A 22,890-nucleotide genomic window follows, 5' to 3' on the forward strand; every position below is an offset into this window, starting at 1 on the left:
AAAGCCCAGGATCTGTGGCATTGGCCCGTCGCCCAAGGGATGTTTCTGGTGCCCTTTCATCTGGCAGGGATAAAGAACACAATTGCCAACTCGCTCAGCAGGGAGCTGCGCTCGTGCCACGAGTGGGAATTACGTCAGGATCAAGTGGATCGACTCTTCCGACGATGGGGAAAACCGTAGAGCGACCTGTTCAGGACGGCGACGAACTCCAAGTGCCAGAGGTTCGCCAGCAGGTTTCCCCAGCCGAGGAGCATGGGCGATGCTTTCTCGTTCCCCTGGGACAGCCTGTTCCTATATGCGTTCCCTCAGTTGCCGTTGCTGCTCCGACTCGTCAACCAGCTCAAGAGGTCTCGATGCAGGATGATCCTGGTCGCACCGGCGTGGCCGAGGCAGATCTGGTTCCCGGACCTTCTGGACTTGTCAGCGTCCCCACCAGTCAAGCTGCCGACGGACGCTGATCTTCTCTCCAGAGGAGGCGGCGCCATACTTCATCACGACCCAGAGTCGCTGAACTTGCAGGCCTGGCTCCTGCAGCACTAGAGTTTGGAGGGTACAATATCCCAGCTGACTGCAGAGAGGTCCTTGCAAAAGCCATGGCGTCCTCAACTCTCAAGTGCTACGGACAAAAGTGGAAGAGGTTCTCTGTCTGGTGCCGTACACAGAAGATTAACCCTCTACGGATTACGGCCCCTCAAGTGCTGCCGTACCTACTGTCGCTGGCCAAGGCTGGACTGGCTCACGCCTCCATCAAGATACATCTGGCTGCGATCTCCCGATACACCAGAACCACAGGACGGGCGCCCATGTGGTCCCATCGCCTGGTGAAGGAATTTATGAAGGGACTGTTCCGATCATTCCCGCCGGTGAAGGCCCCTGCCTCGGCGTGGGAACTCAACGTGGTGCTGACCAGGCTCATGGGGGTGCCATTCGAGCCCCTGCGTTCGGCACCGTTGAAATTCCTGTCGTGGAAGACTGCGTTTCTTGTGGCCATCACCTCTGCACAGCGAGTGGGAGAGATCCAGGCCCTATCCTGCAAGCCTCCATACTTGACTTTTCACGACACGAGGGTGGTGCGGAGGACGCCCCCCTCTTTTATGCCCAAGGTGCCATCGGACTTCCACCTCAACGAGCCCTTGGTGTTACCTGTTTTCTTCCCGTCGCCTTCGTCACCGGCCGAGAGGACTTTTCACTCGCTGGATGTGGCTAGAGCGCTGAAGTTCTACGTGGACCGCACAAAGAGTTTTCGGAAGACATCACAGATTTTTGTGAACTTTGAACCTGTGAACCAAGGGAAGGCTCTCTCGAAGGCTTCCATTTCCAGATGGCTCTCCGGCTGCATCACGCACTGTCATCGGTTGGCAAACCGACCGTTGCCTGGCCGTCCGAGAGCCCATTCGACCAGAGCTATCGCTGCTACCACAGAGTTCTTGTCTGGTGTGCCCCTGCTGGACCTCTGCAGGGCTGCTACGTGGAGGTCGACGCACACCTTCACGAGATTCTACTTCATCGACCGGGATTCCAGGGAGGAGTCCAGGGTCGGCCAAGCGGTGCTGCGCAACCTGTTCGCCTAAGGTGAGCCTGGTGAGGAGGTAAGAACTGCTTAATGTTGAGTTTTGATGTAATGCTTAATGTTGAGCCTTTTTTCCACCTCCCGTTGGTTGTGCATGTGTGTACTGATATGTATTCTTATATTCATGAGCATGTGAATCCATGCCAGACCCCATGCTGGAGAAGGAACAAATTACTTACCTGTAACTGTTGTTCTCCAGCAAGGGTCTGGCATGGATTCACATGAGAACCCTCCCTCCTACCCCTCTATGGCTCTTCACTTGGTCATACTGCCACTTTGCATGCTGCCAAATCTTAAGATGGCTGCCAGAGGCGGGGCTTAAGGAGAGGGCAGTCATTGGCTGGGGGCAGTATGACCCAGAGACCAGTGATTGGTTACTACTGAGAAGGACAGATCAGAAACGAAACTGATACTGATTTTTTCTTTACCAAGGATTCCCGGCCTGACAGGGAAAATTCATGAGCATGTGAATCCATGCCAGACCCATGCTGGAGAACAACAGTTATAGGTAAGTAACTTGTTCCTTATCTGTACTCTGGCTAAATCAATACTTGCATAAAATCATTTTCAATCTCAAATTTACAAGTTTCAAGCATGTTCCATCCCACAAAAGAGGAGGGAGCAGAGAACTTTGCCACCCGCATAGAACAGGAGGTCAGATGGATATTTTTGCTTAACACAACCTCAGTGCATTTTAACACATATTGTGTGAAAGTATTGATCTCTGTTTCAGACTGAACCAACATGTACTCCTCATCAATAATAACTTGTACTTAAACTACATCCCATTATGAATAATTATTCCAACCCATTATCTAGGCAGGCCGGTAATCAGCTGAGAGTAGTGTGGGATGAGTTAACTGCCCCTGTACACAGTGGAGGTCTGGCGATGCCAGATCTGGAAATGTATTATAGAGTAGCGCAGGCTGGATTTACCCTTTACTGATTTGGGGGTCAGGGGCTGAGGAGGTATGTGGAAGTGTAGAGGGCACTGGCAGCTCCCTTTCTGCTCTGATCCAATATCCTCACTGCCCCTAGCAGAGGGCAGTGAGGAACAGAGGGCTGTTAACCCAGACAACTAGTAACTGCTCGAATCGCCACAACGCGAGGAGATGGATGACCCATGCCAGTAACCTAACCAAAAGACTGAATGTTCGAACGCTAAACACATACTGATATGAAAGCGGACTGATACTGAGATCTCCGCCTGCACCATCCCAAAGATGTGAAGAAATCGTTTTGGCAATATGCATAGACCTACCTGCACCCGCTTTTTCGAACCGTGAAAATGTAAAGATTATGCTTGACATGTGATGCATTCTCTGTTATATTTTTTTGTCTGAGTTCCCTTATTATTTCTGTATGTTCTGTTCCAATAGTTAAAGTTGTGTTTTTATGTTTAAGAAATGCCAATAAAAAGATAAATACAAAAATAGTTATTATTCCAAACTATGACCTACATAAAGAACACTTTTAAAAATACCAAAAGTACCGACCCAGTGAACATTACATTGGATAACACAATATTTGCAATATATGGTCACTGTAATAATTATCCAGGATCGTCGCCATTTGTTGAAATATTTTGATGTTGGTTTTGCTTAAAACCTAAGGCATTACAATACATAAATAGGAACTTCAGTATTAACTTACTTCTAAATAAAATAGATTTGATTTCCTCTTTCATTTAAACGATTGCTGAAATGCGAACCAACCACACAAAGCATTCCCATTATCACAAATGTTTTAAAACATTGGTGGTAATTTTTTAATATGGGACAATTTCCAGTGGTTGTTTAAACTAGCAACCAACATATATTAAAGTATTAAAACAACGGGACAGATTTATACAGTCATCTAATAGATACCTAATCAACACTTTAAAATAGTATGTTAAACACCAATGCAATAGTCACAATATACCTCTTGACTAAAATTGAAGTTTAATGTCACCAAAATACTCTATTCATTTGTTGATGTATTATTGTAAAGTCTGTTTTTCCTTAAAGTACAAAACCTTGCATGAGGTAAATGTCATCAGTATTAACATAAAGCTAGAGTAAAATGGATATAGGATATAGGAGTTCCCATGCCTCACCTACAGGCCTGTTCAAATCTGGCTGAGCCATACTAAGCATTTGTACTTTCCCAAACAAGCATTAGCAACATTGAACATATGCAACATTGCTCAATAGGTGTTTAAATTAGCAACTTACCTAAGTGAATGTATCATAATGCTGGGACTTAATTATGCAGTAATGTAACTAACATTCTTGACATGTGTCCAAAGATGACAATGCTGCTATAAAATGTTTCTTCAACCGATCTTGTTGTAAGGTAAATCAAATAACCTATCCAAATGGTTATCATTGTGTGTAATGAATAACACTTTATACATGGTCTCGGCTAAGAAAATATCTGGTTTTAATTACGTTAAGTATTAATACATTCTAATACAGCCGCTATTGTGGTCATCTTTGGGATCCTGTTTTTAAAAGGACAGCTCCTAAGATGGCTCGGTTCATGCTACCGCCGTTCCAACAAAAAAAGTCTTCAAGTTATTCAAACACATGCTCTTATTCTGGGGCATCTTCTCTGAGTAACCCATCAGGTACGTATTACCTTTTCTCTTAAAATATTGAAATTGGGTACACAGGACGCTGCTTAAATGACATGAGCACCTGCCTGTTTTAAAAGTTAACAATGCTCGTAAATTGAGCATAGGTGCAAATCCATTTTTTTGCTTTTTGTAAGCTAATGGCCAAATACTCGTCCCCTCAAGCTAATCTTAAACCTAGCAAAACGCTAGATGCACACTCTACATCTGAACATAAAGGTTGATATAAGCATCCAGGAATAATTTTGGGGACAAATATTAAACCACTTTCTTTCAATTATTTGCCAACTAACATTGGCAGCTGAATTTAGAGCTGCCCAACCCTAAGTACCGCTTTATATTAACTAGAAGGTGTCGTTGGTGCTGAATTTCTACCCTTAAAAATTTCTGGGCATCCCTGGAGGGATTTATGTGGCATAACGTTTTTGCTTCACCCAGCAGTTTAACAGTGTCAGTAATTGGATATGAAGTTGAGTTGCTGTCTTTAGAGGCTTCAATCAAGTGTCGTAACTTGATTCTATAGCAGAAGATTTTGAATCCATCCCCCCACTGTGCATTTTCCATTTTGTAGTTACTCCTTGCTGAAGAGCAATCTAGCGTTGTTACGGTCTGGTTTGAAAATTGTAATACTAGCCTGAGAGAATTAAATACAAAGTGTACTACTCTAATCCATAATCCTTTACAGGTACAACAAATGTTTGGGGTTTTTGATTGGTGGCAAACCAGAGATTCTATTGCTCACTATAATCTCTTTCACCAACTGGAAATTCAGAAGAAAAGCACTTGTGTTCCTGGGCTATTTGGGTAAATTACCTTGTAGAAGAGTAAGAAACAACTTTCTGAGGTTAAGTCTAGACTTGTATCCAACAAATGAAATTCTAGGGGCAAGAGTCTATGTGCCATGTATGGGTAGAATATGCCGATTTTGTAAAAATGGAAATAAGATTAAAACTCTGGAACACTTAATTATACATTGTACTGCTTTACAGAATCTAAGCGAATTGCATTTTTCACGCTTTTCTGATGAAATTAGTTTGAATATGACTAGAATTGTAGGTTGTCAAATTTCTTTGATTGCTACCACCAGATTTATTAGGTGTTTTATATATTCTCTAGTTCTAATGGTCTATTATTATACATGTAAGTATTTTTATAGTTGGATTGTTAGTCTGTGGTGAATATATTTGAAGTGTTTTGTGAAAAACTGTCACATAATAATAATTTTAAAAAAGAATATACGGTGCAGAAAAAGCTTTTCACTTGGGACATTTAAAAAGAAAAACGTATTAGTTACATACCCATAACCAGAACAAAAGGGACAGCAGTATTTCTAAAGCCATGCAAAAAAATTCAAATTACCACATCCGTATTGCAGCAGACAGTATTAATTATATTAATCGCCCGTCAGTGTTTGGGCTGTGTGGGGAGCGGCCCACTCCAGACATCCGATATGCTACATAGGGCCCCCAAATATTTGTTTCGGTCATGCAGATGGATGCATGCCGGCACAGTATTCAATCTCCACATCTTGACAGTATAAAATATCTCCTTTTCATAGTTCATGCAGAGGAGGGCGACCCTTACCCCACACCATACCTATGTCTCACCAGAGACCAACAAGGTGTCTAACATGTCCTGCCACCTCCTTCATGTACCCAAATAGGGCAACCATGGGTAAAGAGCAACAGCCTCTCCCCTCCGCCCCCCACCTCACTTATCCTTTCAAAGGCTTGAGACCGAAAGGCATAAACTAGGGGGCACGAATATGATAAATGCATAAATGTGTCCGGAGAGCTAACGCATCTGAGGCAGGCCTCGAATGTCTCAGGGAAGAACTTGTGCAAGTCAGCTGCAGAGAAATAAAACTGGATGAAGAATTTGTAGTGACTCAACTTAAATCTGCTGTAGAGCGCAACCCTCTTCGTCTGAGCGCAGCAGTAATGCCACACATCCGGGATTGGAATTCTTAAATTGAGCACAATGGAAATTCTTGCTGATGGAACCAAAACAATATTTCCAGTATGTTAACTGTGTTTCTTGACAATGATCAACTAAATTTAAATTCATATTTTTTCACAAGGATTTATTTCAATATGTTGCCATTGATAAATCACACAAACCACAAAAGACATGTTGGCCAACTAAGAAAGAAATGCTGATGTTTTGAACATCCTTAACTGGCAAATAAAAAGTGAAATTTTTCAAGATTCCAAATAGCACCAGCTCCAACCACGGACTATACATATTACTTTTAACTGAATAGCAAAGGTTCAGTTCACAACAACCTATTACGTAAATAAATTTTCCCTGACCACCCATTGTGTATCTGCCTTAGATTATTTCTTAAATCCTGCCACTACCACCTCAATTTTCGCCTGTAACATGCCAAGTTTCCCTAGTCAGAACAGCAACACCCTCAGAGCAGTCATCTTCTCCTGACTGAATTATTTGTATGACCTCTCCATTAATCTTTATCTTCTTTGGGCATGCGCAAAAGCTTTCAGGAAAATGCTGCTAGATTAATCTTTCACCACAAGTTAAACTACCACATCACATATGCTCTGAAACAACTTCACTGGCTACTAGTTGTCTCCATCACTTTCAAGATTCTCTGCCTTACCCACATGGTTATTTGCATCATGAAAATGCATTTGAAAATGCTCCTGTGCACTGTTGGTGAGTTGCAACTATTAGGTATGTGGATTGGAGTTAACCTACAAAACCAATTGCAAACTGTCTGGCTTTTAACCCAATTTTTAACAGAATGTGTGCTGTATAATACACCATTTTACCCATTATTTACAAGGCTTTCTCTGGGGGCAAGCGAGGTCGGGGGGAGAAACTCCCCCCGCCCCATACACCCGAACACTGGTTGGTTGGGTTCAGGATCGGTCCCTCTGGCATATTTGTGGGAAATGGTTACACACCTCCGTTCAACGAATTCACCAGCTGCCACTGGATTAGTGTCTGGTGGGTGAATGTGTATGAATGTGTGCATGCCTGCCTGGGACACCTGCCAGGGGCATTAGAGCATGGACGTTTTCTTACACTTTTCTACTGCTATTATTGGGCAAAGGCAACATGATGAATGTTATTACTTGGTGGAGGGTTTGGTGTAGGGGGTTTCTAGCACAATGGGGCAGGCAGACTTGACATTTTCTTTCTGTAGCACTGCATTTTCTACTCACAATGGTCAAGTCCATTATGATGTGCGTTCTTACATGGGGAGTGTGGGGGCACTTGTAGAGTCGGCAATTAAATGTTTACTTACTGTGGCATTGCATGTTTTACTGGTGTTAAGGGCAAGGTCAACATGAGGGTTCTTATATGGTGGATGGGGGCATGTGTGCAGCCAAACAAGGAAATGGTTCCTTGCTGTGACATTGCATATTTTACTGACATTGAGGGCAAAGTCAACATGAAGAGTATTCTTACATGGTGGTGCTGGGGTTAGGTAGGCATTTGTGCAGCAGAAAGAATATATTATCATCTGTGGCAAGAGATTTTTACGGCATTAAGGGCAAAGCTGACAAGAGACTGCTCGTACATGAGGATACTGGAATAAACTGACTGAGCAAGCATGAACATGTTTTCTTATGTTATTACCACCGTGGGTAATAGTACTGGCCACACAGTTAGCTAGTACATTTTGGTGTCAGGACTCCAGAGCCAGGCACAGCCCTCTGTTATCTCCACTAGGTGAAAGATTTAAAGTTTGATTAACACACATACTTACATCTTTCACCTAGTGCAGTGCACTGTGTCCCTGCAGCAGCATGATCATCATGTGCATTGCGCATGAGTGATGGTCTAGGCCGGCATGGAGTGTGGCATAGCCCGTGCTTAAGTTGGCGAACTTGAGGAGGTGGGTTATAACCTCAGCATGGCTTGCAGCGGGGCACTCGCATTTTGTTACACCACTGCGCACAGATCAAGGAAAGCTTCACCGATTTTTTGAAAGCACCAATATAATTGAGAGACTTGATGAAAGTAAACATTGAATTGGCTTTTTCACGTGTTATTTCATACAATGTGAGCAAGACCTTTGTCTTTGTTATCAGAACTAGTATTATGGAAAATGCAACTGCATAAGAAACTTCTAACAGAAGCAAGGTTGAGCGATCCCACTAGTGTTTGTGAATCGTCGGAGACATAACACAGAAATGGAGGGACCACATAAGCAGACTGTCACCTCTGGTTCACGATTTGCTCTTTCATAAATTAGTATAAAAGGACCATAAGTGCCCTCTTTGATAACAAACAGATCTCCTGTGGCCTTCAGCTGTCACACCAAGATGGACATCTCAAGATTTCCTCTGGAGTCTGGCTTCAGTGGCTTCAAAGAGCATAGAGGAATGAGTGGCTTGAAAGGGGAGTAGCCGCACACATGAATCATGATGGCAGCATCCTTGCCTGGTTGATGATCAACAAAAACTTCACCAAATGAGAAAAGGTGTGGGTTAAAGGTGTTCGTTTTATGACCTCAAGCTTTTCTATGTATGTATTAAGAATTCTGGTTTGCTGAGTTCTGTCATAAGGACTTGTTTTGTTTACATACAACACACAAAAACTCAATAAGATATATTTCACAAAAATAATTCACTTTGTGTCTTGACCAAGGTAATGGGGTAAATAAATGGATTACTCCAAACAATGGCAGATTTACTTTTTGCGTGTTTACCCTAGTTGCTTGTGGGCTTTTGGGGCACTTATGTTTGAGTAGTGTAATTAATCAGATGATGTCGTCGCTCCTTTCCCGGAGGTAGCCTCTCCTCATGTGGCTAGGGGACGGCAGCCGCTAACTGATCCTGACCCTAAATGAGGGAGGACCACATGAGGGAAGGCGACCCTCAGGGGGGTGGACAGGCATCATCAGATGAGAGATGGTATACCCACTTTCCTTTTAAGGATACCCCCTCCCTTTCCTATGCCTTGATGGCATATTGTGAAACTCCCTACAATATCCTGCAAAAGCTGTTCATCAAACGTATGCACATTTTACACTTAATAAAACAGCATGTACTGAGACGTGTTAGAGGACTGCCATGAGAGAGAGCGTGAACCCTAATGTGCAGTCTAGTGTTGTGAAGAATGTGATTGGTCCAAGACATTTCCCAGCCTGGAGGCAGGAGTTTGAATCAATCACTGTGGAAAGATAGAGGAAGCTTTCTTTTCCAAGAGTCGACTGGAAGGCTACGGGAAACGCAGGTGGCAGCACAGAGCAGACAGTGTTCCTATCCGAGAGGGGACCCCGTAGGCAGTCGAGTGAGCCGACTCGAGCACGCCTGGACGATCGGGCAGGCCACAAAGCAGAGGGTTCGGAGATCCATAGTCACACAGCATCGACGGTGAGAAGAGCAGTGAAAAGGCGAGCTTCAAACCGGCTGCGTACGGAAGCTGTGCCCGTGGAATCGCCAGGCGAGGAAGAAGGAAGTCGCAGAGTGAACTGGAAGCCGGGTCGAGCTTTGTTCCGACGCAAGGAGCAAGAACACTCTGTGCTGCTGACTGGGGATTGCGCTCTAGTACAGCAGATACCAAGGGGAGTACCCGAACAAGTACTAATGGAGTGAAAGCATGCATATGTTGTTGGTAACCCCAGAGGGAAGAAGGGGATGCCAAAACTGAGGCAGAGAGACCCTGAAAGAGTGCATTGATTGCTGAGAGTGAGGAAGAGAGTAATCATGATTGCAATCAGTGTCGTCTTCATAGTCACAGTACTTTGCCATGAAGTAGCTCGGGAAGACCCATAGCCCCTTCTATTGGCTGAGGAAGAGAGAGTGAAACCCAAAGTCCTGGCAGGAGATTATGCCAGGCGAACTGAGAGTCTGGGATTCGCACCCATAAGGAACTGTACAAACAGACCTGGTAGGGGAGTATACCAGGTGTTTATCGAGTGTGAGACCCACACCCAAGTTGTTGTTTTGGAAGGAGAATCCCAAAGAAGACCCATGCCCTTAGTATTTGAAAAATACTGAAGGCCATAAAAAGCCTGGAGAAGGGAGTCCTTTCCCCTGGAGTGAATTGTGACACCAAGTGGAAGGAGTTATCCTCCTGGGCTACTAAGAGCTTGCTTATTCTTTTGAACTTTTGTTTTGCTGTAATTAGACCTGGGGAAGGGAGTCATTCCCTGGAACTTTGAACATTATCTACTTGGAATGTTTGTTTGAGTTATACCTGTTGGTGAACTTTAACATTTGTGCACTTTCAAGGCCAAAAACATACCCATAACACCATAGAGTTTGTTTTTAGAAGGAGAGGGCTAGGATAGGATTTCGGACAGAGGACATTTTGCTTTGGACATCTGACAGACCCTAAGTTGTTTGTTTGAAATAGGGAAATAACTTCTAGTTCAGGGATAGTGAGTCATTTTCCAACTCCTTTATTGTTTAATAAACGTTTTCACCAATCACCATCAGTCGTCTGTGTCCGAGTCTCATTCCTGGTTCATCGTAGCAGTTTGGTGTATTTTAACATAGATTATCTCAATTATCTGAGTGCTGTGCAGTTTAGTGAGTTGAATATCCTGGTGACGCCATAAAATGGATTTCATTGACTAGTATGTGAATGTTCTATGTAGTGATCAGAATCATCTCTTTTAACTGGTTGTGTTCCAGATTGAAGTATAACTCTAATTCAGGTTCATAGTTTGGCTACTTTTGTATGAGTTTCATTTATACTATGAATTAGGTTTGTAAAATAAATGCTTTGCAAAGCCTCGACTAGTTTCTCCAAACTTCTGTCTAGAAACGTATTTACCGGGCTGTTCTGATTGGTCCCGGGCCTGCTTTGTCTTATTTGAGCTGCAGACTTGGGAATATGTGGAATACCCTCATCTGCCCAGAGGAGTAACATCTCAACGTTGAGGCCCCATTCCTCTTGCATCCAAAGATTAGAGCAGCTGCAAACACAAGGCCACGGGAGAAGCCCTTAGCAGTCTGGATGAAAAGCAGCAATTCGTTGCAGAGATCCCTGACCAGCAGATCGCTAATGCAGGGCTTTGTGAGGAAACCCTCAGCCGTCTAGACAAGAAGGAACGTTTCTCAGTAGCTGCCCTCTTCCTTCTCCTCACTGACCAGAGGAATACTACATCTTAAAGGTACACATATAATGAATTTATCCTTTGTTTTTCAATTTGCTTTTTTGTTGCTGTTTGATTAAAGCTGCAATGAAAGAGTGTCCCAGCAAAGCTTTTATGGCTGCAACATCATATTTAGGGTTACAAGACGCCTTATATTGGAAAATGGAAAATTCTTTCAAATAAAATCTTTTCCTCTCTACCTTTTGAACCCATCCATAGAGGTTCATCGAATTTGGCACAAGGCAAATGTGGCCATTTAAGAAATGTCATGTCATATTTGGAGAATTTCATGAACATGATGATGTGATGTTTAAGGACTTTTTGCATGGGAGTTTCCATAGGCCCAAGTAAAATGCTGTCCTGGCAAATTGCACCACATATACTTTTTATTTGTTTCTTGACATGTACTTGGATGTCCTGGTAAAGTGGTTCTAAAAAAACATTTTTTTAAAAATCAGGTTGGCCATTTCAGAGACAACACATTTTCAAAATGCATCTTTTTTCCATATCACAGGAAGGTGCAGGAGAGAAAGTGTGATTCCACACCTTCTACATAACACCAGAAGCCGAAATGACATGACCCTCCCACCTTGGCTGGCACGGGTGGCTTTCTATATCCAACAGGACACCAGAAGCAGCCAATGGGTGGGAAGGGGTTAGGAAGAGGTGTCTGGGAAGGGCGTTGTAGGATAGGTCTGGGGATTTCTAGGATAACCTAGTAATGCTCTGCATGGAAAATATATTTTAGCTGTTTTTCCCTGTTGTGTCTGTACAGTGACTATGTCCACAAAACATAAAAGCAACGGCATCAAGACAACAAGGTATATGCAAGGACATTAAGCCAGCATGACAGCAGTTATTTTTTATATCAAGCCAACAAGTAGCACAAGCAGTTCCTCATAATGGAGGCAAGACGAAACAAGCAGACAGGTCCTTGGATATGTGGATGCTTCTTGAGGAACCTTGCCAAGCCTGTTAAGCCACAGGCATGAATTTGTTTACATATTTATATAATATAGTGACTTTCAGGAAGGCTTTGGATCTAGAAGGAAAGAACTGTCCAAATATGTCGTCCACGTTTACAGACCGATACAATATCATTCACACTAGCAGTTTTACTTAGCTCTCTTCCTTGGACTCTCAATCAGGATTTGCAGTGCTTGTAGTGGAGACGATGCAGTGTTCAGAGAGCAGATTCCATGCCTTATTGAAACAGTAGTGCCAAAACCGGAAACGGGTGGCTGGGCACCAGATCGCTGTTGAATGTCCAAGCGGTTTTGCGAATAGGTGCAGGAATGCCGGGTTTCCGATTGAATCCTGCTCAACAAGCGCAGAAGCACCAAGTTGCAGGCAGATGGCGAACCGCCTGTAAACAGGCAAGATAGCGGCAAACATAACAAGACGCTGAAGAGTCAAAATCAGTAAACCACACAAGAGAAAGCGAGCAGTGGTTGTGCCTCATCTGTGCCGTGTCTTGAATACTCAATTACCCGAAAAAGGCACGACCGTTGCAAAGCTCAACTAGGATCCCAGGCATGCTAAAGTAGAGGTGAAGATTCTGGGTAAGGAAGTTCTAGGTTCCAAAGTTGCACATCTCCAGCGTTTATTACCCTCCTGGTAATAGGTATATCTGCACAAGAGTCTGTGAGAAATCCCTCCACCACCCCCACAGCTCTTATCCTGGCATCAAGGGTGTGCAGGAAAACATTGCATTTTTTGTTTGTTCAGCCATGCTTCGCTTTCAACATACAACTAAGTAGACTTTTATGCATAGATTGTTCTTGTCATTATATATACTGTAACACGTCTTCTCGCCTTTTTTTCAAACCCTGTTTTCCCTTCTATGTCGATATTACATCTTACAGCTTGGTCTTTCTGTTTTTTATGTTATGGTTTTGTGTGACATTTACGTTCCTTTTGTACCATTATGTAGCAGTTTTTTCAGTGTATCAACATTGTCCTACTTTTGCCAAATCCTTTTTGTACTGTCTATGTGAACAGACCAGGGTTATCCTAGTCTGTCAGGATGCTTAACATATTTAGTTGAGCAGTACAATTTAATTACATTTCTCAGGGCAGATCTTCCATAGATTTTGTCAACCTCTCTACTTGTTCCCTTTAGCACCACCACCACCACCACCACCACCACCACCTTTTCCATGCTGGAAACCTCCCACACCTCTGGTAGCCAATACAAGCTTTGTCGTTGTTCCCCCCCCCCCCCGAACTCCCGGCAGTTGACGAGCATCGACTCCAGTGATTGGCCCAGTGAAGCCCTGCTCCTCTGCCTGATCTCAGAAGACCCTTGTTTGTGCTTCGACCACTGGACTGGTGGGAATAACCCGTCTCAACCCCTGCTTGAGGACCGTGCCTGTTGAGCCTTTGGAAATGGCCACGGACCAACCAGTGGACTGCCAAACTGTTTCCTGGGCTACCTCGGTGCAGCAGTCGCCGTTCAGAGCAGAGCCATGGAACTTTGCAGATCTCTAGCTTGTGCCACAAGATACCCGCCCCAGCATTTTCAGCCGTCTCACTCCAAGGGAAGCTGTGCTAGGGCTGCTTCTGTGTTCCCTACTGTACGATTGCCTGTCGATGCTTGACTGTGGTGACCTTCGTTGGAATCTTGTCGTCTTTGTGTCCCTGAGGTTTCCTGTGGCTGTCTCTCACGCAGAAGTTGTCCTTTGTCTATTTCCTTGCATCTGACTACGCTCTTCTATTGCATTGGTAATTAATTCATATGTAATTATAGTCTCCTAATGGTGAATGTGTATTGGTTTTGTTTGACAATACTTACCATATTGTGTCCTTGTTGTGCTTAGGGTGTAACTGAAAGCCTAATAAATGACTGTATTTTTTATTGTACTTACTTTTTAAAAGTATTAAGATTATTATTAAGAATCATTAAGCGTTGCTCTGTGTGCACTCATTGTAGTCCTAGACTATGCTCACACCTTTTCTGAGATGCTCAGCTACCTTACCTTGATTGGGTTTTGGACTAATCTCTCAGTGGCTTCCCTGTTTACTGTAAATAGGGTGTCCTCCCAAACCTCTCCCACCAGGGCTGATTTCTGAAATCCATCATAACAATTATAGTTTTCTCCAATATCCAGAATTTGAGCTGGTTAAATGAGTCCTGCAGTTAGTGGATGCATATGTGAGGAGGAACGCAGTCTGTTTTTGCTTCCAACACCAAGGAAGCAGAGCATGTTTAAAACACTTTCTACCACGGAGCGCCACATAGTCCCTGCAGAGTCCTGCAGTTAGTGGTAGTTGGTGGCTGGAGTAGCATCTGGAGCCGGACTTCTAGAGCTCTGTCAGTATTCTGGTGCCTAGTGTGGCTGGTCCCACCGTAATCCATGTACCCTTGCCGTCTAACAGTGCGCCTGACATCACCCCTGGCTGTGACTTTCTACTTTGCCGGCCCTCGTTATGGCTTCCTCTGAAACTGTTGCCCATGCATCGTCCAGCCCTGCCGGCCCCTGCATGCTCCTTGCTGAATAAGCACTTGCCTCCTTCCTGCCGTCAACTATTACTCTGATCGGTGATCAAGGCACCCCAATACCGGCGCTACTCCTGGCACCTGAGCCAGTAGTGACCCCCTCCAGTGAGTCGCTGGAGGTGGAACCAACACCTTTTACTGACACTTCCGATATCCATCTGCAGCCCAAGGAGAAGTCTTGGCAGGGGCTGTGGGAATCTTGCCCATCAACCCCCCTGAACCCCAACCACTCCCCCAGCAGCTGCAGAAATTGTTATAGAACTCGGCTCCTCTTCTTTCCTCTCCCATACGAAGACATGTTTGCTCCCATGCTTCCCCTCGAATGTCCACACCTAAGATCAACATCACGACTATGGGCCCCCCAAAGTTAGCCCCTCCAAGGATCCCACTGGTGAATTCAGAGGCCCAGATTTTTCACAGTCCCAATGTCAACCTTTTGACTTTCATAATGACACTAATGGGGGCATTTCCTCTTCAGCAGATCACCCAATAAAGGACCCTAATATAACTTCTAGTGCAGCTGTCTAGGGGAATCCAATGGCGAATGATTCTTTCTTAGCCCTCCTAACTAAGAATAAGGAAATCTTAAAAGAAATTACTCACCTGGAACTTGACTACATCTTTAATGAAGAGGGTCCTTGGTCCCCCATTCTCTCTTTTAAATCTAATGCTGCTGCTAACCAAACAAGTCTAGATGAAGCGGGTTTCTATAATTCAAGGCTATTGTTTACATCTCCAGCCTCAGTGAATCAGCCTATGGCCACTCTAGAGGCTTGCCATTTAGCCCCAGCGCCTTTGGCCATCCTGGCGACTGATCTCACTTACAACCTCTTCATTAATAACCTGCCAGGGAGCGAAGGAGCCTCGTCCTTTTGACAAGCCAGTGACCCTTTGTGATTCCCCTCTGGCTTTGCAGAAGGACCTCAAGGCGCTTTACGATCAGCAGGAGCTAGTTTCGGTGTCCGTATGAGCTACTGCTCACCTGCTATCTGAATTAAACGTCAAACTGTCATTTGTGGAATCCTTTTTAAAGGGCCCTCAGTGGAGTTAGCTGTTTGCTTTTGTGAATCGTTCTCTATCCATTCCAACAATGGGACTATCAGGCCCCTCTACACTGACCTTAACCCCACAACACTACTGAAAATGAAAAAGCAGAGGCCTGTCGCCTGTTGCCTCTTGCAGAAGCCGCATCCAGCTTCTTTGAAGATCTGAGGGGATTATGGTGGAGTCGTTGGTTCTTTTTGACCCCGCTGTCTTGCAAACGGCGAGGAACTCCTGTTGAAGGGAGATTAGAAGTGAACTGCACCACCGCGGCAGTGACCAATGTATCAATTCAAACCGGAGAGCCCTTCCGGATATTTGGGAATTGTGGTATAAGAGTCAAGCAGGTGAATAAGCCACTCTGAGTCAATTCAACTGAACAGAGAGTGGAGGATGCTGTACAGACTGCACCCACCAAGAAACCTAAAAATAGGAAAGGCCTCCACCAGACCTCGGGCAGGGGCTTGAGAAACTTTTTGCGCAACTTAACATTTCCGTGCCTTCCTTTTGAGCCTCACTGCGCGAGGACCCTCCAATCAAAGCCTCAACAACTACCTATGGTCAGGCCTCTGTCTGTTACAAAAGTGACGTTTTCATCACTTTTGCTACCTCGACCATGCCCCTGAGTGAAGCCTGGGGCGACACTGACCAGTCTGAGGGCATAAACATCCAACACGAGGGTGGTGGTGCTCCTGGCTCAGTCGGCCAGTGTGGGGCAGACCGGATGCAGTGTAGCCCCAGCCCTCCTTGCCCTCCGCTAGAGGGTCAGCTGCCAGAAAGTGGTTGAGGCTTGCCTTAGCCCCTCTGACAGTGTGTGAAGTATGGTGACCGGGTGCTCAACAACCAGCCTCTGGGTTTTAGGAATTTGCCCCAGCTCACTACCATGGAGGAGCGCTGTGCACAATTGTTAAACAATTGTTAAACAAGGGTCAGGCTGAGGATCAGTTCGTCCCAGTTCTCAACTATGGAGGTTCGCTGTGCACGTCGTCTGAACAGGGACCTTGCAGTGGCTCCGATCCATCCTAAGGCGCAATCCCCAAACATGCAATTACTACTTTCCTGGTACCTGAAAGACTGTATTCAACTGATACTAAACAGGTCAGCAGTATTGAAGCTGCTAACCTTAAGTACCCCTGTTATCGCACCTTGTCTCAACAGACATCAGGCAGGGGGAGTTCTGGAACAATCTGACTCTGGACCAGGTCATCCTTCATTTTGCCTCCTGTTTGGTCCTGGATGAGGTCTTGTCCATCTGCAACCCAATTACGATCATGGGGTTTCTCAATTGCCAATTACCCCGATAATCAACGAACGACTACCTTGTCGATTCCTGAAGAAAGGTTTCTCAGTAATGGCTCTGATCAGCCAACAACGCTGTTGCAATGTCCTCCCATTTTATCTATAAACTGCTCAAGGGATGACCCTGCTAGCAGCCAAGTTACAAGCCATTTAATGGGAAATTCAGATCACAGGATGGCATGGACTAGAAGTGAGTAGCGGCTTGTTTGAATGGGTGTCATTGCTAGAAATCCAACCAGAGCCCCAAGTTAGAGGCCAAGCCATACAATTCCCAATCATGGAATTCAAGGGGTTATGTAAACCTATTTTCATCTCGGGTCTCGCCTATATTTGAAGTTGATATGTTTTGTGTCCAGGAGTGCTGTCGCCAGAGTTTATACAAAAAGAGAAAATGGGGACTACGAGAGCCTGGTGGTAAATGAGCTGGAAGTCTGCACTTGAGAAACTTTAATACCAGCCCCAGCGATTCCTTGCCTTCATCCAAACTAACAGGGGAAATGGAGGAAGACACAGTATCCCCCAAAAAAGATATTGCGGCGCTCATGGAGGAAATCAGGGAAATGCGCTCTGCACTGGGCATCCGATTAGACAAGATGAACCAGATAATGGATGCCATTGATGAGAGGCTCCGAGGCCTGGAGAGTAATAAACGTCCCTATACACACTGGAAATACAAATGGACAGAAGGCTATCGGAACTAGAAAGAAGAGAATCGGAAGCCAAACTAAAAATGGACGATTTCGAGAACCGGGACAGGAGAAACAACCTCTGCTGCTTTGGGTTCCCGGAAAGAGAAGGAGAGACCGAGGGAGACATCAAAAGGTCGATCATGGAGGTGCTCAGGCTCCTGTTTGGTTCAGATTCAATTGATGAACCCACGATTGACCAGACCCACCAGGCTGGTGGAGGAGTGGGTGGCCACAGAACTATCCTGGCAAGGTTCCACTATTTCCCAGGGAGGTGGGCCAAGTGACCTATGGCCCTGCCAAGATAACAAACTATCAAGATTTATCGGCTTTCATGTTAGGCAGAAACCTCTGCAGTTCCCTTAGGGACCACTGCAAAAGATTTAAGACTACAGGTGTTTGGCAGTAAACCCACTTGGTAGCAGTCTGTACCACAAAGATTCACTTGGTAGCTGTGGCTGAGCAGTCAGACTTCCCTCAAGAAGAGTTAGGCAGTATGTAGAGTATACACAATAGGTACAGAGACACAGTAGCACAGGCAAACACTGACCAGAGCTTTGGTGTAAAAGTATATAATTATTTATTTCAAGACACACTTGTAAATTACACTAGCAAAACGAGGTAAGTAAATTCAGCACACAGTCACTATCATATATATATACAACCCTATTCACTTATTAGACAAGTCTTAGTGAGAAACACCACTTATTTTCAGACAGAGGTGAGCGCTTGACATAAGATGGCACTCTAATAAGTTATAAAGAAATGGAGGGAAAAAGGCAGAGTTAAGGAAGCACACAAGTTTCAATTACTTTTAAAAGAACCACAGTAAGGCAGGATAGGCAGAGTTCTACTGGAGAGCCAGGAAGTCAATTGCAAGGCCCACTCTTGGAGAGAGCAAGCAGAAGGGGTCCAGGTTCACACAGTGGGGTTATGCCCAAAGAGTCTTGTAAATAGTTGGCACAAAAAGGATGAAATTAAAGTCAGGAAAAGTTAGCTAGGTTGTCCCAGGCTAGCCCAGGTTAGAAAGTCGAGGCTTTACTGTCACCCCGAACGATCTGTCGCAAGGAAAGCCAGGCGGGACACAGTACCTTAAGTGTGAAGGAAACTCCAGCGGGGGCAGTTGTTCCTGGCAGCGTGTGCAAGTCGGTGTTTCGTCCAAAGGAAGAGAAGGTCTCGCCGTGGAGGAAAGATGAAGGTCGTTGCACTGCCAGGTAAGAAACCAGCCGCGGAGTTCTTCGGTTAAAAGGTACTACCCTTCTCTTCGCGGTAGTGGTAAACTGTGGTATTCCGGTTGCCGGGGTGCTTGGCACAGGCAAGGCAGCCACGAGATGCACCAAGAAGGTGAAAAGAAGGCAAAACTGGTTATCCCCACCAGTCAAAGGAAGAAGATTCTCAGGACTGGAGATCTCATCTGTCGTCGGGAAAAGTGGTGAGACGGTTCAGCAGGGCTCCACCGGTGGTGTCGTCATTGCAGGTCGGCTCAGCTTCTCCCTCCTCGGATTCTTAGGTCCTGTGGCGACTTCTGAAGTTCCAGTCCCCAAAGCCCTGCTTTTATGCAGCACACCCCCATTCACTCAGCCTAGCTGTTTATCAAACATGCTAAGTGGTGAGCCGGCCGGCTCACCACTTGGGCCAATCACACAAGAGTGCGACTTGAGTTACCAAGGTAACTCAGTCCAGGGTGCCTAAACCCCCTCCCGCACCCCCTGTGGCACCCAGACAGAGTGGCACCACTTTTGGAGGCTTCTGTGGAGAAGCCCACCAAAAAGTGGGACACAGGGCTCGACTTGGGTTGGAGTCACAGAAGAGAACACAAACGCCATTTTAGAATCGAGTTCTGGCAAAAAATACCAACCGGTGAATTAATATTAAATAAATAAACCAGCGGTATGTTCGAGGCTATAAGAATTAAATAATTAAAGTTGGTAGCCTCGAACAATGGGAAAATCCCATAGAGATATATTTGCGGTTGAATATAAAAAGTAGTATCCACTGCCACCAGCCAAAACTCGATCAGGGGGGGCGGAGACGTGCCCCCTCGAACAACAGACCCCGGGGCAATCGAATTGCCCCGTCCAGTACGTCCACAATATGATGGTTTGTACTGGTTTCTGTTCATAATTTGGGACAAGCAAAGCCAATGGTGACTTTACATGCCCTGGGAGACAGTAGTCAGTCCCAGGGTATTGAGTCTATGTTGGGGGGTCGCTACGACACCCCTGGGTTACAGCACGGAGGGTGCTGTGTAACCCACATCAAAAAAACACATGAGACCCTATGGAGTAAAAGACCCCATAGCCCATAAAACACATGGAAAGTTAAAGGAACACCTCAAATCATGTCTAAGAGTGGGAGCAAAAGAATCTCACTCTTAGCAGGAGAGAGAAAAATAAACCCCAAAAAATCCAGCAAAGCTGCTGGGGGACTCACTAGGTTTGGGAAATTAGCCTTACAGAGAATTCTCCCTAACACTTCACGCTAGCCAGAAGAAAGCAATGCGCTCCCCTGACGAAATCGGTCACCGAAAAGAGTGGGGGGTACCACTGGGACTTTCCCTTCTCCATATCCTTTGAGCATGAAGGCCAGTCATATAAGTTGGTAACGGAAGACGACATTCAAATGGTGATTTTTCCTGAACCCATTTCAACACGATTTATCTTAAACCTCCACCCACTCCCATTCCTCGCATACTCATGTCCCGCATATTCTCTTGAGTTTGTCGGACTGCGTAACTGATGGGGGGCTCCTGGCCACCCCTGTGGGGACCCATCGAAACGCCGAGTGGGGCATGTAGCAGTGGCCAACGGAGAGACAAAGGATCCCCAGGTTGTGGAAATTCAAAAAACATAACACCCCGTCCCTCCTCACCCCCAAGAAGGAAGGGGGACCGGAAGGTGAACTCTGCAAGCAGCCCCTGCTGGGGCTGGACGTAAACTCAAGAGAATATGCGGGACATGAGTAGGCGTGGGATGGGAGTGGGTGGAGGTATAAGATCTATCGTGTTGAAATGGGCTCAGGAAAAAGTGTTTGTTTTGGGGCTGCTCCGGGCTCGGCGGGGACCGTTGGTGATTTGATCCCGTGTATGATGCCTAATCTGAACGGGGTCGAATGCCAGATTGCAGAGTTCATTAGTTGCATTTTTCTAACAAGGTTCAGAGTGTGCATGCGAAACAGGAGTGATGTGGGGGGGGGGTCTGGACAGGGGACCCCTCAAAAGTTATGTCTCTGGGAAAGGGTCTGCAAAGAGCTATCCAAACAGCTAAACAATGCCTTGCGTAGGTGAAACTAGTATCGGCTGCCTCAATGCACGAGGCCTCAACTCGCCAAACAAGAGATCGATGGTGCTCTGTGATTTTAAGAAGGTGCAATTGTACTGGCTGTGCCTCCAGAAGACACACTGGCTGAGGGGCAAGGGACCCAGGTTGCGATCCCGGGAGGTGGATGAAATATTTCAGGCATCAGATGTCCTGAAGAGGAGGGGGGGGTGGTGATCTTGGTCACATCCCTAATGGGATTTCTGAAGGGAGAGGTCCTGGAGGATCCGAATGGGAGATAAGTGTTTGTCATGGGTTAGCTGTGGGGTTCCTGGATCACCCTGGGATCAGTTTACACCCCAAACGTAGGCCAATGCGAGTTTTGGGAGGAAGTGAGACACACCCTTGTCCCGTTTGTGGAGGGCCATTTGGTGGTGAGGGGGACTTTAACATGGTCCTGGACCTGGTGAAAGACCGCAAGTGAATGGACAGGGGCCCGACACCCAGGATGGGGGTTTGGGGAGGTGAACACATTTTTGGGTCTGGTTGACTCCCTCTTCCCCCCGCCCCCCTGCGATAGACCATTCACCTACTATTCTGCAGTACATGGTTCATTCTCCCGTATAGACCTGATACTGGATGACACGGCCCTGAAAGCGCAGGTATTGGACTCACAGGTCTCCCCGGTCCCATGGTCCGATCACAATATGGTAAAGATTGTAGTGGGGGTGGGGACAGACCCAGTGGCAGGGGGGAGGTGGAGATGCAGGGACTTCCTGCTAAATGATAGAAAAGTGCAACAGGAACTGACCACTGGTATCAAGGAATACTTCCGCTTCAACGATACCGGGGAGGTGGGGACCCAAACCCTTTGGGGGGGCTTAAGGGCAACGATCCAGGGTTTACTGATTAAGCAAAATAAACGAGAGAGAGAGAGGAGAGAAAGAAACTACCCTCCTTAGAATGATAGAGCAGCTACAACCAGGTGGTATCCAGGGGAAGAGCATATCCCCTGCAGAAGCAAAAGACCTCCAACGAAACAAAGTCAAACCTAACCCAGGACACAGAAAAGAAACTTCTGTTCTTGAAACCGAAATATCATGACAAGGGAGATAGGGCACATCAAATCCTGGCCTGGAGACTGAGGGAGGAAAGAAAGCAAAGAATGATTGGAGAGATTAGTTTCTGGGGGGTGGGGGAGGAATCCATCATAGGACTCTAAAGGCATCAAAGAGGACTTTGTGAAATATTATAGCAACCTCTATTCCATGGAATGGGAGGGGGATGGGGCGCTAATAGATTACTTCCTGGATGGGCTGCCAGAGCCCCAGAAATAGTGGAGAACCTTGAGCTCCCAATCACCCCCAAAGAGGTTCTCCAAGCCATTAAGGGCATGAAGTCGGGGACAGCCCCAGGGGAGGATGGTTTCTCTGAGGTTCTACAAAAAGTACAGTTCACGGCTGGCCCCATACTTAGTGAGAGTATTCAATGCCTGCCGATGGGGGAGACCCTGCCCCCCACTATGCAGTTGGCCACAATCGTGGCAATTCCCAAGGGGGGTGATAGATTCGTCCAGATGGGCTTCATCCAGGCCCATCTCATTCCTGAAAAGCAATATTAAAATTCTGGCAAAGATCCTGGGGTCGAGACTGGAGGGGGAAATGCCGAAGTAGGTGCATGGCTACCAAGTGGGCTTCATCAGGGGAAGACGGCGATCTGATAACATCCGGAAGACCCTAAACCTCATACACTGTGCACTGTCGGTGGGACATGGATGCATGTCTAGTGTACCCAGACTCTGCTATGGCATTTCACAGGATGATGAGGGCCCACTTAAAAATGG

General features: G+C 45.9%; 1 protein-coding gene across 4 annotated transcripts in view; it reads left to right on the forward strand.

Annotated features, from left to right (window-relative positions):
• Positions 1–22,890, forward strand: part of LOC138528557 (uncharacterized) — a 788,016-nt gene that overhangs the window by 588,954 nt on the left and 176,172 nt on the right. The window contains exon 7 of one of the 4 annotated variants that reach the window (XR_011284169.1): positions 10,988–11,283. The exons of 2 other annotated variants lie outside the window; for them this stretch is intronic. The gene's annotated coding sequence lies outside the window, so the exon portion shown is untranslated. The remainder of the gene's footprint in view (positions 1–10,987; positions 11,284–22,890) is intronic. One more of the 4 variants, XR_011284170.1, reaches the window with a different exon arrangement.

Source organism: Ambystoma mexicanum, chromosome 7q (genome assembly GCF_040938575.1).
Source record: "Ambystoma mexicanum isolate Mex_15411 chromosome 7q, UKY_AmexF1_1, whole genome shotgun sequence".
NCBI classification, from domain to species: Eukaryota; Metazoa; Chordata; class Amphibia; order Caudata; family Ambystomatidae; genus Ambystoma; species Ambystoma mexicanum.